At 50.3% G+C, this 20090-nt stretch overlaps 1 protein-coding gene across 3 annotated transcripts in view; it reads left to right on the forward strand.

Moving 5' to 3' along the window:
• The window catches only part of SETBP1 (SET binding protein 1), a 363259-nt gene that overhangs the window by 164693 nt on the left and 178476 nt on the right, over nucleotides 1-20090 (forward strand). The gene's annotated exons all lie outside the window — the stretch shown is intronic.

The raw sequence follows: 20090 nt of genomic DNA on the forward strand, positions 1-20090 counted from the left end.
TAGAAATGATGGAAAGCCACCAGAGAGCATGGGAGCAGGGGCGCAGTGAGCATAGTCCGTGCTCCGAGGCCGATCAGCACATGTGGGTCTGATCCATGCACGTATCACCAAAGGCGGGGAAGCAGCGTTCAGAGAAGCTGTTTTTGTCATCTCACTGTTCACGTAGTTAATCCACGTTTGGTTCCGTATCTAGAAATGGCGCGTGTACGCACTTTACAGGCTAGAAATTGCAAAACGGGAAAGCCTCGGAACTCACCACATTCGAGTTTTTCCTCCTGGCATTTAAGATGAAGAAGATAAATGCATCTCTAGGTGCAGGAACAGGGATGGCCTCCAACTGTCTCATTTCTTCCTCAAAAGGTAGTTTTAAAAAAATGGAAACACAATGAAACAGATGAGAAGGGTTGCAGATTACCTTTCCGACAATGCGTAATCTCTGCTTGTTTGAGCGTGGTCATTAGGAAGCCTTCTGATTATTCTGGCAGCTCTGGTTTCTAACTCCCTGCGGACAGAAAGAAGCATGAAGAGAATTACATTTCTCCAAGGATGGGGCCAAAGGTCGTTTTGCGCGTTGGACAGCTGGCTCGAGTCGTGCTGGAGTGCCACGCCTTGAGCACTGCTGACAGGACGGCTGATGGCCCTGTTGTCAGTTTCTGTCTGCTTGCTCTCTGTTACAAATTAAGCTGAAATTGTGGATTCTCAAAAATCAGGAAAGAAAATCTCCACCTGCTCTCCCCAGTCTCCTGTGTTTACTGCGAGTCTCTGGTGGCTCAGGGCCGTGAAGGCCATGTGGATACAACATGCTATGTTCCTGCAGGGAGGCCGGTGCCAGAGCCACCCTGATCTGCTGCACTGGTCCCCTGTGCCCCTGCTGGCAACCTGTTAGTGAATTACCTCTGGACATTTCAAGTAGAGGGCTGTCCTTGCAATGCCAGTGCCCCGGATACCCCGTCCACGTCCCCGCTTCCCGGACACCGTTCTATTATCAGAGACCACAGTTCAGTGGAAATGGCCCCGGACTGAGAGCCGGAGGCTTGGGTTGTAAGTCTGCGCCTGTCACGTACTAGCATCGTGGTGCTGAGCAGATGATTAACCATTCAGAGTTTTCGTTCGCCCATCTGTAAAAAGGATTCTATCTGAATACGCGCTAGTGTTTCTTCCAGCAGTGTGGGTCTGGGCGCGTTGGCCTCTCTGGCACGGCCCTGAAGTGTGAGTGTGCAGAGAGGGGAGGTGGGCACAGAGGGGCCTGGGTTCTGCCCACGCCCCGTGGGGTCAGAGACAGAGGAGCCCAGCTCTCAACTCAGCCACTTTCCAACCGTGTGGTCTTGGGCAAATGACTTCATCCCACTGAACCTCAGATTCTTTAACTTCAGAATGGGATGACTGATGCCTGCTCAGAACACTTGTTATGAGAACAAGTGAGATTTGTGTGATGCATCCAGCAGACGTGAGAGCTTATCAAAATAGAGGCTAGTTATTCCTGGCAGTTACCCACCCCACACCGGGCAACTATTATTTATTTTTCATGCCTTTGGAGTATTCTGTTACCTTCCAGCATGACGCAGAACTCAGCAAGACAAAGAGCAGTCCTCTTGGGGTTGGGCTGTATTATAGATGTTTCTAAATTGCCCCCGAGTCTTCCCACTTAGCCCTCAGCTCCCAAGCTTGGTCATTCTTGGTATGAAGGACCCCACGGTGTCCTACACAAGTTGGACTTGGAGTGTTCCTTTATCCCCCCAAACCAGTGGTGGGAACTGCAGCCAGGTAAACTGTTATCACATATGTGTCTTGTATTAACTCATGATATACCATGGAATTTGCATCCCAGGCATCCATTGGGATCTAAAAGAAGACGTGCAAACTCCCAAAGGACTCTGCTCCATGTGGGGAGACCAGAGTCTCCCCGAACTCAAAGGGGCCACTCCCAGGCAGTGTTACTATAGACCCGGATCATCCATACAAACCGCTTGCCCCTCTCCGCCTTGCTCCCAGCTCTTCTGCCTTCTGTGGTCCCTTGAGAATAGGAGTCAGGAAATTTGGTGGTACTGCAGCAACTCTAGGCAGCCGCTCTGACCATGCCCAAGTGCAATCACAGGACATGTTCATGCAGAGAACTTTCTGGGTCTTTCATTCACCCTTGGGAAGACACTTGTTAGGTCTGCTGTATCTGAGGACTGTGCTTGATCCCGGAGACAGATGCAAAGTCATCCAATGTCTGGGGCTGCCCTTCAGAAGCTCCCAGTCTCCTGTCAAGCACTCAGGACCGGATCAGCCCCAGAGCAGGTGTGGAGGGGTGTACGGAAGGGCATTGCCCAATGGCTGCCGGTAGACGGGGCTTCAGCCTGCCCGTAGGCGGGGCTTCACCCTGCCTGATGGAGCAGGGCTCCACCCTAGTCACCAAGATCAGTGCCATCGTCGTCACCATCCCAGAGTCAAAGGAGTTACTTCCCTGGCCCCCCCGGGGGCTATCAGCAGGACAGTGTATGCTAAGTACCAAGCAAGTGGTCCAGATAGAACCTGGTAAGACAGTTCAGAGAAGGGAGGGCTGGGAACGCTTCTTGAAAGAACTGAGTCTTCCTTTGGATCTTAAAGATAATCTGGACGGCCAGAGCGACGTGGGATACCAAGCTTTACTCGGGCAGAATTTATAAATAGAGACTGAGCTCCGGGCTGGGGTTTCACTGTTCCGGGGAGACGTGGCTGAGAGTGACCAGAGCTGGCGTGTAAGAAGGATGCTATGAGCTATTAAAAGCCCAGCACGTCTTGACCCCCAGCTCCTCGCCCCTGCTTCTTTACACTTGTGTTCTTTCCTCCCTCGGCACCGGTCGGCCTGCATGGCCTCTTGCCAGCTGTGCATCACCTGGGGCAACTTTTGTCCCGTCCTCACTCCTGGCCTCTTCTCTCTTCCCCTCCTTTTCTCCATCCCTGCTCATACCCACAGGTTCCTACCAGCCATATAATATGCTTCCTTTGTCTGGGCCGCGGTGTCCTCTTCTGTAAATGAGCGTTTGCGAACCCTTCCTGAGCCTACCTAGTGCTGAGTGCACCCTGCTGTCTTCAGTCGCCCCCTGCCTCCACCTTCTCCCCCAAGCCTCTGGGTTGGGAACGCCAGCCTCCAAAGGGGAAACCTGGGCCAGGGGCCTCCCAGAGGCCGCTGAGCCTCATTCGGGCGAGGCTACATTGGCTGCTTGTGGTTCTGCTCAGGGAGCCCTTGGCACCTCGGATGGCCAGGGGCTGCCTGGCCCAGGCCCCAGGCTCACGGCCCTCCCGGCCCTCCCAGGTGCAGGCAGCTCTAGCGGGTGGGCAGGAGCCGTGGCTTTGATCGCACACACACAGTTACTTCGGCACTGAGGCATCCATGCTAATCACTTCTGATGATGAATGGATTAAAGGGGACAGCAGCTGCGCGGGGCTACTTTGATTCAGGCCCGCTCAGTAATGAGATGCCGAGAGCCCTGCCCAGCCCGCAGCCCACCTCCTCCAGGGGCACCTCTGGGCAGGGGATGCTGCTCAGAGACCCCGAGGAAACCCAGGCAGCTCGCCCTACCCTACACTCAGCTGGCCTCTGGGTGCCCTCTGCCTCTTCGCAGTGTCCCCACGGCCGCCCTTGGCCATGCTCCCCACCACTGCTGTAGGAAACACAGCCTGTCCCCTCCACGTTCCCATGAGGCCAAGTGTGGAGTTGGGGCTTCCAACAGCAACAGCTCCTCTGAGGTGAACCCCAAGTCCAGCTCGGGAGCAGCCAGCTCCACAAAGGGCCCGGTGGGCCTTCCCCTCCCCTCGCCACGGTCATTCGGCGGGTTTGGAATAGCAGAAACGACCATGCCCTGGGTGATGTCCTCTGTCTGTGTGACACGTATGAGGGGCATTCACAGCCCCCATCCCATGTTAATTTCCCATAAAGCCCGCGCGTGAGCCAGGATTTGGGGATCTCTTTCAGAAATAAGGAAGCTGAAATTCAGACAGGAAAAAGACCTTTCCCAGGCGCTTTTGAGTACCCTTTCTGGGTACAAGAAAATCCCCAGCCCCTTGGGTTGGGGACCGGCCCAAGCTCTGTCGTTCTGCCATGGTGTCGCCTACCAGCTCGTCTTTCGCCTTATTGGAGAACGCCCTGAATGTATCTGGTTTCTGGTGATGGCCCCATGAAAGCAGGGACTGCCTGCCTGAGTCTATTTTTGTACCCAGACTGACCCACTCTGGGGTCGGTGGGGAAGAAGCAGCTGCCTTGGCTGAATTGCAAAGCTCCAGGGAGGGAGGGGAGGTACGAGGGATTTGGCACCGAAGCCAAGAGCACTCGGGGCTGTTAGATGCACTAATAAACTTGACCTTGGGGCATTTAATGTGTGGCCAAAATAGTTTGAAAGAACATTGGGGAATCCCCTGTTTCTAATAAAAGCTTACACAGAAGCGCCAGCGTTTCCAACCACCTCCTGCCCATCCTTGCCCCCAGCCCAGGAAGGCAAGTTGCCTACATTATGCTGAGGTGGCCACTTAGAACCTAACCACAGTAGAACCATGGCCGAAGCCCCTCCACATTGTCCACAGCCCTCCCATGTGAAAAGATTGCAGAGGGTCACAGGCTGGAGGGCAGGCAAGGGAGAGGCAGGGCTGTGAGGTTCACCCCGGTCATCCCATCTGTTGGTGTGGTACGGCACCCCCTCCCTATCATCCCCCTTAAGTGAGGCACACTGAGCCTTGGTCAATGATCTGGGGCCTCATCTGCATTCCCACTTCACAGGTGAGTAAACTGAGCTCCAGGGATGATGAGTGGGTGGTCGTAGTGCCAGGGAATTACAGGATTTGGTTAGAATTCAGGAGTCCTAACCTCAGCCTTCTTTTCACGCGGCAGAGTGCAGGGCCCTTCCGATTTGCAAGTCACTTTTCTGCTTGAGGTCTTTGAGGGTGACGTTCAGTCTCCAGAAGGGCGCTTCCCACAGCTCTCTGTTTAGCAACGTGTCTACGCATCCTCTGGGGCACAGCTGAATTGTCGTTTCCTCAGGAGAGGCTTCCTTGACCAGCCCCAGATTCTACATCAGGTCTCTCTGCATTAACTCTTTGTCACACCCACACTTTTTTTTCTCTCATACTTTAAAAAAAGACTCAGCACAACTCTACATTTATTTCTGTTATTCAAGATAACGCTGTCTCCCCACTTAGACTCTTGGGCTTCATGAGGGCAGGGCTGTATCGTATTTGTTCATCGAGGTATCCTCAGAATGTGGGTCCTTGGCACTCACGTGGGCCCAATAAGACACAGCTGGCATTTTGACCTGAGTGGAACCAGCCGAGGAGAGGTGATGGGTCTACAGGCCTGAAGAATCTCACACCCAACAAATTCAGCCAGGGCAGAGGCGAAGCGGGGCCAGGCTCTGCGCCATCTCAGTCCGTCGGCTGCTGTAACAAACTACCGCAGCTCAGGTGGCTTATAAACAATGAAAATTTATTTCTCACAGTCCTGGAGGCTGAGAAATCCAAGATCAAGGTGACGGCTGACTTGTCTGGTGAGGACCTGCTTCCTGGGTCCCAAGGCTGCCTTCTCAGTGCGTCCTCACATGGAGGAAGGGGCTAGCGAGCTCCCTGGGGGTCTCTCTGACAAGGGCACTAGTCCCACTCATGAGGGCTACACCCTCATGACCTAATCCCCTCCCAAAGGCCCTGCCTCCAGATTGCCGTCAGTTCGGGGATTAGGATTTAACGCATGAATTTGGGGGGCAGACAAGCATTCAGCAAGCCAACTCCCCACACTGATCTGGGTTCATCTCGAGTCCCCAGCAATGGAGATTTCTCAGTGTGGCCTACAAGGTGGGCACATCTCACACGACTTTCAAGTCTCCGTGCCCAGGACACCCTCTGCACCCCTCGCATTCTAACCAAGACAGGCCGGGTGACAGCACTGCTCATGGGTTATGGACATGCTGACACCGCCACCCACCCTGATCTCCCCAGCTTTTCAGGGATGGTAACTCCATCCTTTCAGCTTCTTAGGCAGAAACCCTTGGCATTGTCCTTCGCGCCTGTCTCTCCCTCTCACTCCATCAGTAAACACTGTGGGGCCACCTCTACACAGGGGGAGCCTTTTACAGTGTAACTCAGATCATGCCCGGTGCCTGATCTCCTCCAGTGATGGCCCACGTCCTTAAGAGTGATGCGCTGTGACCCAGACCTTGGGGACTAACACCTGATGGCTGTGTGTGACATGACCTGACTCGGCTCCCGTCTCCGGCCACCATCCCCTTGCTCGCTCGGCCCCAGTGACACCAGTCTCCTTGTTTCACCAACACGTCGAGCACGTGTCCATGTCATTGACTTTGCACATTGTTCTCCCAAATACCACACGGCTCCCTCTCACCCTTTATTTGGGTCTCTGCTCAGATCTTCTCTCATTAGACAGGCCTTCCCTGCCTGGCTTATCTAAAGCAGGACATGCCTTACTCTTCTGCTTTTTTTTTTTTTTTTTTCTTATCTTTTATTACGATTCACAGGTTATAGCATTGTTATATTTTTATTGTTATTGTTTTACTTGATTATCTCTCATTGAAATCAGGAACTTTGTTTTTTATTTGTTTTTTGTTTTGTTTTGCTTTTACTCTCATACCCCAGCCACTGGAAAAATAAATATTTATTGAATGAATTTATTGCAAGAATACCAGCATCCTTCACATTTAATCCCTTCAAAAGCTTGGCTTACTTCACACCCAGCTTTGCACAGAGGAGGATTCATTTCTGAGTTTACTGGAACGTCCCATTCCATGCAAGTCACCTGGCCTGACTTCCAGCCCAGCTGTCAGTGGCCTTAAGCAGATAGTCTCAGGGGCACGGTGGTGTGCTGGGGCCAGCTCACGGTGGCGAGAGTCAGCAGGGCACTTGTGTTCCCAGCTCTGCAGTCAGCACGTTCAAGTTGGTAGCCTGAAGTGATGGGAGCATTTACACTCTGGAAATTGGCAGATGCCTTACATTGAGGCTTCTTTCCCTGCCAGAGAGGCAGCTATTAAAAATTGGCCAGGACAAAACACACACTAAGTACCAGTTTCTCCTCCCACTGGCACGCGTGCTCAGATCTGAGAGCCGCATTTTGAGGGAGGCACTTGTAAAGCTCGGCGGTGATGACGCATCCAGGGAAGAAGAGATGAAAGCCCTTGGGGGATGCGTGGATACGACACCTGGTCATCAAATGCACCAGGGACGGCCAGCGGCAGGAGGATGAGCGCGCTGTGGCGTGGGGACAGGACCGCAGGATGCGTGGGAGAGGATGAGCCTCAGATCCTCTGGGCTTGGTGTCTGGCTCTGACTTAACTGTGGGCCTGCCATGTGTTGATTACAGTTTCCTAATCTGTAAAATGGGGTTGACTTTACCTATTTAGCAGGAAGATCTTGACAGTGAAAAAAAAAAAAGCAGTTAGTTCCTGTTCCTCAGAACTAGGGGGGTGAATTTTCATGAGGCGTATTTCAGCTGAATAAAGGCAGAACTTTTTCAGCACTGAAACAGCGAGCTCTTCCTCAGAAGTGCTCACGCTGTGTATCCACCTGTCAGAGGAGTGGGAGAAGGGGGGCTCCTGCACGGGCGGGAGGCGGGTCTGGATGATCACCCACTAGGATCCCTTCTACACCAAGACCCATACAGCCGGCAAGCTCCCTGGGCAAATCCCTGGCCGGTTTCTTTTTGCCTCATTTCCTCCATCTGTCAGACACGCAGGACAGCTTCTGTCCCTTCACAGTTTTCATTTCTGTTGGGCTGATTAAGTGAGATCATTGTTTGAAATATTTTTACGTCTAGAGAGTAGAGGTATTTTGTCAATCTCGTACGTCACTGTTCTTGTTATGATAAAAACATTTTACACCTTAGAACAGGGCAGCGCTCCCGGGGGCGTGGCTGTAAAGAACACCTGCTGTACTGCACACAGTCGATCCTGGAGGGTCAGTAATTAAAAGCAGCCCTACTGCCAAATTATTTTCAATATTATGTAGAAGTAAGTTTGTGCATCTTTGAATTAGGATGCTTGTTAATATCCCATGAGGTCACGGAAAACATTAGGGTGAATGGAGAGATGGGGCCACTGCTGTTGATCCTCACATGCCTTTCGTTTAGACCTGGCAAAGGGCAGTGGCTGGACGCAGCTGGATCTGCCTTGCCTACCTCCTGCTTGTCCTCCGTCCCAGAGTGAGGCTTGCTCCCTAGGACTCACCAAGGCATCAGTGAGTCCTCTGCCCTCCAAATGGATGGGCCAGGCTCACTTCTATTCTTAGCTACAGTTCCTTAGATCTGGAATTTCTTTTCACCTAGAGGCCAGGGGACTCCCAAGTTTTCTTGCCTGGGGGTCAGAAGTGAAGCACAGCCAATAGCTATCCTGGGAATAGCTGCGCTGTGATTACGGTGTCATTGATTGTCATTGAAATGGGTTGATAGTGGAGACGTTCCTAAAACCAGGTTTACGTAGGAAGGGATGTGGAGAGAAAGGCCACTTACTCTCGAAAGACCAGTGAGAGACGGAGAGCATGGATTCTTCCAGACCTACACTTAGGCCTCCCTGACTCCTCAGTTCTGCCAAGCGCCCTGCCTCTCCTTCCCATCCTACGAGGCCACCATTTTTGCTATGAGATCTCACCCTCACTGCGTGAGTGGCAGGGCCACCTGTAGCCTTTTCCAGATGCATCACCCAAAGATCATGCGATGGTCTTATAGAGTTCCCCATGTCGGAGGTGGGGGTCCTAAGGGCCAGGCAGGGCTGTGACTTGCCCAAAGTTGCCAAATGAATTATCACATGTAGCTGCAGAAGTGAACATTGCCAGTCCCCGTGGTGGGCCCTTGGTGCTATAAATAAACGGCCTGGGCATGTGATTGCTAAAGGGGGTCTCAGACTAAGTTCGCAGCAACTTCCAGTCCTGCTGATCCGGTGTCTGTGTGTCACATTCATTTTGCTCAGTCTCGGTGGGTAACGTATAGAGAGGAACCCTTTCACTGAGCCAGCCGGAAATTCTGGGCAAGTCTGTCCAAAACTGGGTGGACTAGGAGTCAGGCACACATGTGGTTTCAGGGAGAACCAATTAAAGGATGTTATTCGGAGAAGATGCCCAGGAAAATAGAATCCACAAATGACGGATTCTGATGAAAACCTCCATTTTCCAGATGCCTCTGTGAGATGATCTTGGTCTTGAGCGTGAAATCATAAAAGACCATTTTTAACAAACTGTAGTCGAGACAGGACTCTGTGAAACAGGTAGATACACAGCCCAGCAAAGAGCTCCTGGTGAACCAGCTGTTTCCAGAAGTCTTGTGTAAAACGTCAGAGGGGTTTTTGACAAAGCACCAGGGCATCTCTGTTTCAGAGAACCACGCCTCCTTCAGAGTCATCATGCTGGGAATCGAGTCCTGCTTTCCAGGGCTGTTCTGCGAGTTTAATGTAGTGAGGGGCATCATTAGCAGCAGTGGTGGACCCCGCAGAGTATCTTCATGGTGAAGCTTCTTTCCGGAAACAGCCAGATGCCTTGTTCCTCAAAGAGCTCCCGTCCTAGGGAATGGCAGGGCCAGCGACGTGCTCAGCACGTGGCTGTGACACTGTACAGCCTTACAGCGCACGAGCAGGACCACTTGTGAAAGAAATTGCACGTCAGTTGTGCAAACAGTTTTCAAACAGCAACTTAAAGAGATTATCACTTCAACCAGCAACAAAGCATGTAAATAAGCAGGTTCCATTTGGTTAAGTAAAATAAATAAGGAAATAAACTGATCTTATTTCTTTAAAAATACTTGGTAATCTTTCTAATGAGAAGTCTAAGCAGAACTATTTGGTGAACAAAGATGGTCTTTCAAATTTTAGTTTTGTGAAAGTTGTTTCTTGAAAATGAGAGGAAGAACTCGGGGTTTCAGTCCTTTATCTTTGATGAAGATGGTTGTCTGTCTTCCCTAAAGAGCCTGCCTCCTGCTGTCCAGTTCCTTGAGTCTGTCAAGTGCAAAACTCTCCTTACAACTCATGCTCTTTCTAGTTCTCGTGCTGTGCTGATTTGAAGATGACATAATAGCACATTTCATGCCTGTTGTAACAGAGATGGCTCACTTGGGATTTCCTACTTTTCTGTGTCATTAAAAGTGCCCACTTATATGGTCACAGTGACATGACTCTTCCTTGAGATGCAGCTACCATCCCCATTTCCATCATTGGTTGCCCTTTCTTTTAACACCATCATTGTGTGTGTGTGTGTCTCTAAAAGGCAGAGATCTTTTCCGGGTGGAATGAGGTTACCCAGGACAGCATTTAGATTATTGGCAGCATTTAGATTATTGGCAGTGCCCCATGTATGGAGGAAAGAATGAACATAGACTTTGATTTCAGATGGAATTGGGTGTGTTCTCTTGATCTGTCAATTCCTATCTTGTGACTTTGAATAAGGTATTTAATGCAGCTAAGCTTCTGCTTTCTCGTTTATAAAATGGGTGTAGTCATAAGACTGTCTTAGGAGGTTCTCGGGAGGATTTAATGATATAAGCTGATGCCTGGAAAGCATTTAGTACTTGATGGGGATTCCCAGCATCTGTGCTGGTGCCTAGAACTTGGCACCCCCTTATTAGCTGGAAAGAAAAAAGGAAAGGAGGAAGGGAGGAAGGAAAAAAGGGAGAGAGGGAGAGAGGAAGCGGGGTGCACTTGATCAGAGAGGAGCAGATCGTGAGTGACGATGCTGGCACGGCCGTGCCCAGTGTGCAGGGCAGACTCGAATGAGTTCTCGGTCATCCAGGGCTCAGGAGCAAAGCTCCTTTGAAAAAAATCCACTTCAGTTCAGAGAAATATGAAGAGAAGATCAAGGCAGTAGGCTGCTACCTTGGATGGCTCCCTGGGAGGCTGTGTGGGGCGGACGGGCAGCCTGGCTCCTCCAGGCATCGTGGGTCGTCGGGGGCATGGCTGGCAGCGGCGGCGGTGTCCCTGGGCAGGGATGCCTCCCTGGCAGAGTGGGGATGGAGAAAGCTTCACTCCATTTAGGGATTCCTGAGGGGATCGTGGATGCCTTAGACAGAGGACGGGACTTGTCAGGATTCGGAGCTGTGTTCAGAGTCCAGCTCTGCTACGTTTTGCCCCCATAAGCCCCGGGCAGACTAGTTAACCAGTTTGTGCCTCAGTTTGCTCAGCTGTGAAGAAGTGGTGGAAATGTGCTATCCTGCATTGATAACGCGGAGGTTAAGAGGGAGGACAGAGTTAAAGCATCTCCTGGCTTGGAATAATGGGCAAAAGGAGGTCCTGAAAATTCAATTATTTTTCATATTATAATTGCCAAGAGTTCAGGGGAGGCTTTCAAAAGAGGAGATCCGTCCGCTTTACCTGAGGCTCACAAAAGCTGTGGCCACCTACGGCTGTCAGAGTCGGCTGTCACTGGGTCTGGCTTGACTGCACCCTTTTAGACGCTCACCTGTAATCGTGATTAATCGCGCTAGATTTGGCTTGGAGGACCCAGAGTCTCAGCCAAGCTGGCTGCACTGAGCTGAGTGAGGAGCAGGGCTTTGGACTCCTGCGCTCGTATGCTCTCTGAAACAGGCACCTTCTGACTTTTCCGCTCTCTGCTGCCGAGTGAGCCTGGGCGGTGGGGAGGGTGGGGTGGAAATCAATTTCCTTGGATTCACTGAAGAGGGTGCATTCAGAAGCTTTAATAACAGTCTTAGAGCCAAGCCAGCAGCTCATCTCATCAGTTCTGAGCAGAAATTCAGTACATGATGGGAAGGTGGAGATGAGGGAGATTCTCCCCAGTTTCCAGCTTTGCTTGGCGTGTGTTCAGTGGGGGGAGCCTCCATTACTGGCCCTCTCCGGACTGTCAGAGGCCTGAATGCAAGGTGACTTCTTCGCTGTGTGTAAAGGAAAGCGCCTACAGCCCAGATTGTGCTCCTGAGATGCAACACATCTTTCTTTTTCTCTCTTTTTTTTTTTTAAATGAGGGGGAGGTAACTGAGTTTATTTATTTCTATTTGGAGGCGGTACTGGGGATTGAACCCAGGACCTCCTGCATGCTAAGCATGCACTCTACTGCTTGAGCTACACCCTCCCCCACACAGCACATCTTTCTATAGCTTCTTCCTTTCTTTGTCAGTTAGTTATGCTTTCTTCAGTGTGTAGTTTGCTGAACTTCAGATGAAAAGAGTAGACACCACTGCTTGCAGAAAGTGTAAAGAAAGGAAGAGACAGCACTTTCCTTGGGAAGAACTCGTGGCAGGTGTTAAAGGTTATATTCTTAAAATGAGGTCCAGTTATGCATCCATTCTGCTCCTAGTAAGAGGCGACTCCCTCGGCATCGTTAAAGAGGTGGGCTGGTTGATTCTCTTCCCACAGGTGTTTTGTTAGTGCTCGGAATGGCGTGCTCACCTATGTCGGGACTTCTCTCAAGATACGAGTTTTCAAATTTTCTTTTTTCATTAGATTTTAAATCAAGTAGATCTTAAATGGAAGTCTAATAGAAAATGCCAATAAAAGTTGTCTCATTTTGGCTAAAGTGGGATTGGGGCCTGGAACTCTCCACCTCAGCCCCTCTCACCCACTTTCCAAGACCTTTCTATGGAAGCCAGGGGCTCCTGAGGGCCCCGTTTAAAAACCACTGTTCTGTAAGTTTCCAATGCATGGTTCATTCTGAGATGTCTGAGGCACCATACAGAACCTGATAGAACCTCTAACAATGCACGTTCCAAAAGTAGAGGAGGGGGTCATGGAGTATTATGATGCAGTGAAAAGGAACATGAGTTGGCCAAACGAGGATCCCGGGGGCTCTCTACCACCTCCTAATGCTGTAACCTCAGAAACGACTTTACCCTCTTAAGCTACTTTTTATCAAAATGCATAAATAAGCGGTGATGTGAACATTCACGCCACCAGTGTATACTGGGTCTACCTTTGTAAACTTCCCACTTGAACCACACGAGATGCCCTCCATCCATGATATCCAGTGTTCTTGGTCCACAGAACAAGGCATTTCAAAAGAATTCTACTGGGAAATTTAAATAGGGCAGTGTGAGCTTCTGTAAGTTCACCAGGTTCAAATAAAGTACAAGGCTTCTCATCTCGGTTTGTTCTGGGGTAGGACATTCAGAGGCCTCTTCTTCCATTACGTCCCGGTACTTACAGCTCTGATCTGTAAGAAGGATTAAATTCATTTCCACCTAGAAGTGGAAATAGCTGTGACTTGAACAACCAAATATACACCCCACTATAAGAGCGTGGGTTACATGCGCAAGGTCACAAATGGAATCTTTTAAAAAAAAAAAAAAAACTGTAAAAGCTCTTTTGGGTGCATATGTAGGGGAATTTGTTATAGATCTCACCTGTAAATATTGGAGAACCCCATCGTTTAAAAAATAATGAAAGAGAAATATAAGCAATCAAGACCAGGCTTGCTTGGGATTATGTTCAGTTATTGTTAGTCATCCTTGCCACCCTTTGGAACAGGTTCTCCAGCCAAGACTGGAGCTGTCAGTGGTTTCAGGTTTAATCTTTGAAATTCCAGGAGGCTGAAGGGATTTAGCAAAAGGACACTTAGCCCAGCTGGATGGCCACTTCAAGTATGTACCTTGCTTCTTAGGCTGGGGTGGGGCGAAGCCAGCTGCCTGGGCTGTGTGTCACCCACCCTAACGGCCCTGGCAGGTAGAACGTGCCTTCTGCATGGAAAGCTTGTGGACTTCCAGCCTGGCTGTGGGTGTGACTGCTGCCTCGCTGGGGTGGTGAAGCCCTGTTGCAGCCTGAGTGACCATCTGCCAATTTCCTATTTGTACCCCGGTAATGGAGACACAGCACACCGCTCTCTCATTGCCCACCTGTCTGTCCTTTCCATCAGGAATTCTTCCAGAGTGTGGACAACATCTTAGACGTGTTTTGCGGGGGAGAGATCCTGAGAAAAAAGAGAGAGGAGGCTAGATACTGAGTCTGTTCCATCTCTTTTTTTATCCCCAGGTGAGAGAGACCCACGAGGGTACTGGAAGTGTGGGACAGAGGGTGATATGATAAGACCTAAATAGGTTAATTGATCCCCAAACAGATCCCATGGGGAGTGGAGGCGGACGCGGGGCCAGGACCTGAGTTTCCTCCCTCCGAGTCTACCTTTTGTACGATGATGTTCCATTAACATCCCTGGGAGGAATGGCCACCTGCTGGTTTCATTTTACCTCCCTTGTTTCAGCTTCCACGTTTCCTCTGCGGTCCTGGAACTCTGCTGCCGGCTCACTTATGGTTGGCGATGCCAGAGCCTGTTGCTTGATGGAAACCTCCCTCAGCTTAATTTCCTTTTCTCTGTCTTAACCCCAGACTTACCTTGCCCCCTCCCCTCCCCTTTCAGGATCTCCCAGCGTTAGGGCATCTGAAACTTCCTCTGGGTTGCATACATATGGTTGGCTCTGTTGTTTCTGCTTTGTCATTGGGTAAGTCACTTCCTGTTTCCAGGCCTCAGTTTCCTTTTGGCGAAGGTAGACAGTAGAGTTAGTTGGTTTCTAACAACCTCCATCATGCATATAATGGGATGTTTGTCTTGGCTGGCTGGGACGCACTCTGCCTTCCACCCAGGCTGTCCCAAACTGTTGTGTGGGCTGAGGGGTTGGGGTGGGATGCAGTGCCATCCTGAAGCCAAAGTTAGCAGCCGGTGACACTTCACAAAATAAAGAGGGAGAAAAAGATCCACTTCCAAAAAACAGGAAAGGGAGAGCAGACTGAAAAGAGGGCAGCTGAGGTGGAAGGCGTGTTTAATCAAAGGGTGGTGTCTTTAAGGGAAATTTGAAAGAGGGTTATTTATTCTCCCCAAAGCCATCTTTGCTCTGCTCCTCTGTCTATGTCTCTATCTTTGTCTTTATCTATGTCTTTATCTTTATCTGTGTCTCTGTATGTCTATAGATAGATGTCTATAAATATATCTGTCTTTATGTCTTCATCTGTGTCTATCTATAGATCTGTCTTTACCTACCTGCCATTGCATCCGTCCTTCTATCCATCCAGCTCACATGTCGTCGTCTACTTCCCTGACCCACAAAGGAGGGAATATTTGAGAAGAGCAGGACCTAGAGGACCCCTAGCCGTGTGTCCAGCTGCATGTCTGCAAGGCCAGATGCTAGGGTGACCCATGTCCTCCACCGATTCTGTGTCAGCGACTCCCTTCCCAGGTGTCTGTGTCCTGGGTCAGCCTGAGGGGTGGGTGGGGACATACGAGGGCCCGCCCTACCCAGATGTGCTATGTCCTTCTGATAAGGGGCCAGCAGAGGGGAAGTGGTGTATCCGGGGCTGGAGAGCTCAGGGGAAGAAGTGGAGCAGCCTGCCCCCCTCCTTTGAGGGAAGGTCTGGGAGCTGTAGAATTTAGCAGGTAAAAAGGAAGCTGTTTGAGGGCAGGCCAGGGCCCATGGAGGTCCCAAGGTGATGCTGGCTGCAGCTGTACTGAGAGTGACTTTGGGTGGTGGCGGAGGCAGAGGGAGGACCCTGCTTCCCAACCCGCCTCTCAGGCTCAGAGAGACCAGGGAAAAAAAATTTTTGCTGATGCCAAGAGAGAAACTACAGCTCCTCAAAACTGGAAAGCAGGGTCCTCGTCCTCATATTCTGAACTTGGACTGTTCCGGGCAGCAGCAGGACGTGTTGGGACTGAGAATGGTCTGAGACAGGGCCCCAGGATCACTGCCCAGCTCCACCAGCGAGATTAAAGAATCTTCTCCTTCCTTTGCCTTTTAAATGTAATTCTGTCTGCCCTTCTCCCCAGCACCCGCCCAGCCCTCTTGCTGGGAGCCATGCAGACATTTAGCTGTCCTGGGAAAAGGCAGGATCCTTTTCATTAACTTCGGCCTGATTGAAGTCCCCAGAGCCACGCTGGATTTCATTTCCCAACCTCTCTGCCTCCCCGTCTCGGACCCCTCCCTGCACAGCTATGGGACAGGAGGAAGATGGGCTCTGGTGGAGGGGGCAGTGTGGGGAGGGTCTGTTTCCGCGCCTTTTAGGGCAGCGGCTATGTGGAAGGACATTCGCATCTCTTTTCCGCCACGCCTCAGCCTCTCCTGAGTTCCCAGCACATCTTCCCCACCTGCAGGAGAGAGGCCAGCAGTTGGCTGTGCCTGGGTGTTAGGGACAGCCACCAGGGGACGTTTTTGCAGAGGGCCTTGGGGTACGGGAACCCATCCAGGCCTGTTGTTAACTGGCAGTGTCATCCTGAAGAGGTCACTTGTCGACGACTTCTTGAAACAAGGACTTAGCCAAGAGTTTTCAAATTTGTGTTAGTGGCAGAACGTTTGTTTCCAAATGAAACTGTGTATGTGAAAGAGGGGAGAACAGAGCTGCTCTGGGTGACAGGAGGGAGAGACGGACACAGTGGGGCTCTTCTGTCTACACCGCCTCCCCTAGCTCGAGTTCCCTGTTAGAGGTGGCCCCTAAGCCCCCTGTGGACACGGCGGTTTCCCCATCCACCCAGGGTGCTTTGACTGCCCCCTTCAAGTCCTGACGCCCTGTAAGACTGGAAGTCTTTCCTGGGGTCCCGATCTAGGTCTGCGATTTTGAAGCCTGGGAGGACTTCCTGCCGTGTTCCTAACTCACTGCTGAGCGCACACTTCAGTGCCCGGCGGCCAGTTCTTTCTCCTTTCCTGGGGGCGGAGTGTATAGCCGTCTATGAAGCCATCGGCTTTGGCAAGGAGAGCGTTCAAGCAGTGGGCTGATGTGTTTGGTAGAGCGTGGTTAGAACCTGAGCCAGGCGCTGGGGGTCGTGGCTGGATGGTGAGGAGAGGACACTGTTCTCTCAGGACCATTGAGAAAGGAGGTCGCAGAGCTTGCCTTGGCCTGTTTCCCAGGTCAGATAGCACCTCAAATGCACACTAGATTGTGAGGGAGATAGTTCAGAATCTCCAAGGTAAGGAATTCAGAAATTTTCGAAGTTCCTTGATACCCATCCTTAATACCAGCTCCCTGCTTCCCCCAGCCCCCCATGAGGTAAGCTCACCTATATGAACCGTGATGGACCCCCGTAGAACATTCTGTGTTTCATCCATGGGAAGGGGAGGCCCCACTCTCTCTGGTGCTGTGTTCAGCCTCGTTCACTGTCATGCTGCTCTTCCTTTAATTTAACCTAAAATGTAAGCCAACGTTCTCTTGTAAAACCTATAGAGGATAGAGGAGAGCTTGTCCCCATTGTTGGAGCCGATTAATTCATTCAAATACTTCTCTAGGTTGATAATATTGCCCCCTCTCCTTTTAAGTCATTTGATGCACAGGCGTTTGTCGGCTCATTTTATGTCCAGACTCTTCTCAACGTTTTGCAAAACATGGAAGTTCTGTGTGATGTAAACTATGTTCTGGCTGGATGTCGTCTTGTTAGGTGAAAAAAAGGTTAAAAAAAAAAAAAGAAATGTATACAATGGCACAAAACGAGATATTAAATAATTAAGAACTAAATTGCACCCATCTTTCTCCCTCTTAAGAGACGGGAAAGTGGATATAAGGTTTCCAGGGAGTTTGGGATGGATCCTACCTTTGTTGAAGTAGGGACATGAGGAACAATAACCCAAAATGCTGTTTCTCTATTTCCATTCAAATTAGTGGGTATGGTCATTCATCGATCCCCAAACCGCTGACATGAGGGGACAGTGCATATGCTAAGATGCTCTGAAGACCCTTGCGGTGGATTTTAAGTTGTCTCATCTCAGATCTAGGAGGAACTAGATGTTTTTGGTCTCGCTCCTGCCGACTCCCTGGTGAACTTCATTAAAAGGCGGTAGACGAGTTGACCCCAGCTGGACCACCAGGGCCTGGAGATTTGAGATCTGATTCCTGTGTGCTAACACACGTCGGTGGCCTGTCCTTGCAGGGGCCACTCCCGTGCCCATTCCTCTCTCCAGTCTTTCTGTCCCTCCTCCCTCCTCCCCAGCTCCATCCCAACCTGTGCTGGAGTCAGAGACCTAGGCTGTACTGATAAGTCCTGAAGAGTGGACCAGTGGTTACCAAATAAATAAAAAAATGTCTGAGAGGAAGGGTCAGTTCAGGGTCATTCATGGGGACACCCATTTCATGTCACTCCCTGTGGCTCATGTGACTGGTCATCTGGCGCACATCTGTTTTCCTGTGTCATGTTTCCTCAACAGATTATCTCCAGTGTGCCTCCAGTTCAGAAGTACACTCTGGAAGACAGACGATGAGCTTTGGGATAATACAGTTTGGGATTTAAATCCCAAATATATGTTCTACTTGTGTGACCTATAAAGGTTATTTAACCTCCCTAAGTCTCAGTTTTCCCATCCATAAAGTAGAGATACTTTCTGTCTCATGAGTCATGGAGATTAAAAAATTAGAATTATATTAAGCAGCAACCACTGTGCCAGGCACGCAGGCAATGCTTGATACGTTATGACTCCTCCGCTTGTCTGTGACGTGCGCCATGGCTGGTGAGCAGATGCCAAGGGAGGTGTGCGGGCATTGGTGAGCCCTCTTCCATGTCTTCATTCTTCCCATGGCCCACTGAAGCACCTCCCCGCCCTGCCGCCTTTCCACTGCCAAGGCTCAGTTCAAACACTGTCTTATTTCAGTAACCACACCCTCACCTTTCTTGCCTTACGTTCACAGTCTGACACTTACACTCTGCTCACACTGACACACGCGTGTCTTATCCTTGGACCAAATTGTATGTTCCCTGAAGGCAGTGATGTCTTATAATTATTTTGGCCCTCAGTGTCCGGTCAAGTGCCCTCCTGGCTTCGGCTGTGGTCATTGCAGTCAGGGGCCTCTCTCCTGGGATGGGTAGCGCCCCCCTCTGCTGGGGGAGTCCCGCCTGCAGGACTGGATGTGGGGAGAGAGTTACAACTTTTACATTCTCTACCGCCTTTCTGCTCCATCCCAGAGTTGACACCACTCTGCACGTCACTTTGGACAAAGTCATTTGCAGAAGCTCAGAAGCCCAGCGGAGCTTTCCTGCAGGCTGGAGGCACCGCGGCCCAGCCAGGCTTCCGCTTTTCCTTGAACCAAACAAAATACTGTCACAGCGAACGTGAGGTCTCTCCTGTTTTTCACAAGTGCTCCTCAGACCTAACAAAGCAAGCGGTCACGTGCCTAGAATCAAAACAAACATCTGCCCTTTGTCTCTTCATCCCTCTTTCTCAGCATCTTTGAGCAATAATGAAGAATGGGGTTATTTTCTTAATTCATCATTTGATTCCACTGAGTGCTTGCTGGAGAGGGTGCACACATATTAAAACCTTACCTTTGCCCTTGAATATTGACTAAACAGAGATGAAGGAGATACATGGCCTCACCCTTATCTCCTAACACTGTGCGTGATGGTTGGAGGCAGAAGCTGTGAAGGCTTCAGTATAAAACCAAAGCAACATATGATAAAGGGAAACTGAGTCACACGTAGCTGGGGAGAGGGAAGGGTCGGGGGTTTTGTTTGCATTTTTTAACACCTTTATTTATGTATTTATTTATTTTCCTTTCTTGTTACCTGATTCAAATTGAAATTTTGTTCACATCTCTTGATAGAACTGTATTTTTATTTTTAAAAATATTTTTCAGGTATTTTTTTTAACGCCTTCATTGTGGTCTGGTTCCTGTAGAGTAAACTACACATATTTCAGATGTGCAATTTGATGACTTTTGAGGGATGTGTACACCCATGAAACCACCCACACAATCAAGACCGCTACCATTTCCATCCCTCCCCAGGAGGTGCAAGTTTTGAATCCTCAGTTTATCCAGGAAGGCTCATTTTCACTGGTCTGATTTTTAAAAAGAAAAGAAGAGGAAGGAGAAGACGATGCAGGCTGCCCAGAGGAGGCGGGCCTTGGACTGTCTGTCTAACTCGTGGTATCACAGGACACCTTGCTAGCAGGGAAAACTCAGGGATCATCTCCCCTAAGGACGTGTGTAGACTCACCCGTGATTTGCACAATTTCAGGGAGTCTGTCGACCTGCTAGGGTCCATGCATAGCTCATGGTCCCTAATTTAAGACTCTTTGAAGAACTGGTAGGACATAGAAAGGAGGTAGGAGAGGCCAGCCAGGGGGGCGAGCCTGAGATGGTCGGAGGCTGGACACGAGGGCAGAGGGCCGTGGACTGGAGGCTTCTAGCCCAGAAACACTGCCTGTGCCCTTTAGCTCCAGGCCTAGGATCTGGTGAGCCCGCTGC

Source organism: Camelus ferus, chromosome 30 (genome assembly GCF_009834535.1).
Source record: "Camelus ferus isolate YT-003-E chromosome 30, BCGSAC_Cfer_1.0, whole genome shotgun sequence".
In the NCBI taxonomy this organism is placed as follows: Eukaryota; Metazoa; Chordata; class Mammalia; order Artiodactyla; family Camelidae; genus Camelus; species Camelus ferus.